Below are 1,358 nucleotides of genomic sequence, written 5' to 3' on the forward strand. Positions count from 1 at the left end.
TCGGTGGAACCTATTCCAGCAGGGCGACAGACAATAGTAAAAGGTCCGTTAAAATGTCCCCTGTTAGGCGGTAATATGGGCGACGGAGGATGAGAACGCAGCCAAGGAGGGGAGGCAGCGGGCTGTGGGGGGTTGTAGTTTTAAATCCAATGGCCAGGAAAGGACTCTTGGGGAAGGCGGTACCTGAGCGGGATGGAGAGGATGAGGGCATGAGTGAGGGAGATTTGCAGGAGAGGATGCCACCGGGAAGACAGGACAGAGGGTGGATCCCTGTGGGTCTGTGGAAGGATGGCTTTGGGGAGCTTTAACAGCAAAGAGGTGTGAATTGACTTAGTGGAGCTTAGGGAAGGCTGTCCCAAGATACACCACGTTGGCATATTGATTATTTTATTTTTCAAACTGAAGTGGAGTCGATTTACAATGATGTGTTAGTTTCTGGTGTACAGCATAGTGACTCAGTTATACATATGCATATTATTCTTTTTCTTATTCTTTTTCACTATAGGCTATTAAAAAAATATTCAATATAGTTCCCTATACCATACAGTAGGACCTTATTGTTTATGTATTTGCCAATCCTGAACTCCCAATTTATCCCTCCCCACCCACCTTCTTCCCTGGTAACCATAAGTTTGTTTTCTATGTCTGTGAGTCTGTCCCTGTTTTGTAAATAAGTTCATTCGTGTCACTGCTTTTGAGATTCCACATATAAGTGACATATGATTTTTGTCTTTCTCTGTCTGACTTACTTCAATTTGTATGTTGATCTCCAGGTCCATCCATGTTGCTACAAATGGCATTATTTCATAAAAATATGAAACACTTCACGAACTTGTGTGTCATCCTTGTGCAAGGGCCATGCTCATCTGCTCTGTATCATTCCAATGTTAGTATATGTGCTGCCGAAGTGAGCACTAGATTATTTTGAATTAAAGTTACCTAAGAAATGGCCAACGCAAGAGGGACACCCTGACCTCCTCTGTCTCCCTGAAAGCAGGAAATAAACCCCTCAAGGGAAGGTGCACCCCTGCACCGGAGGTGGAAGGACACCTTTATCCCTGAAAACAGGGAATCTGGGCCAAGAAGCCTTTAAAAACAAACCTTGTTACTTCTTTAATTTACTACCCCCAGCCCAAACTCTGTTTAGAGTCTTTACTAACTGGGTACCCAAACCTAAGTTTCTTGGTTCTGTCAATTCTTCACAAATGTATTGTTCCTTTGTCTAAAAAGAATAAATGCTGCCTGCTTTGGCCACTTCTCAGGTCCCATTTTTAGGAGACCTCCATGCGTGTGAATTAACATTTCTTTCTTTTTCTCTTGTTAATCTTTCTTGTGTCAACTTCGTTATTAGTCTAGCC

At 42.9% G+C, this 1,358-nt stretch overlaps 1 non-coding gene across 1 annotated transcript; it reads right to left on the reverse strand.

Moving 5' to 3' along the window:
- Window positions 1–808: 808 nt before the first annotated feature.
- LOC116149113 (U6 spliceosomal RNA) lies at window positions 809–915 on the reverse strand. Its single transcript, XR_004132723.2, has one exon. It is a non-coding gene; the product is annotated as a U6 spliceosomal RNA (small nuclear RNA).
- Between the last annotated feature and the right edge of the window lie 443 nt (window positions 916–1,358).

The sequence above is a fragment of the Camelus dromedarius genome, chromosome 1 (assembly GCF_036321535.1).
Source record: "Camelus dromedarius isolate mCamDro1 chromosome 1, mCamDro1.pat, whole genome shotgun sequence".
In the NCBI taxonomy this organism is placed as follows: Eukaryota; Metazoa; Chordata; class Mammalia; order Artiodactyla; family Camelidae; genus Camelus; species Camelus dromedarius.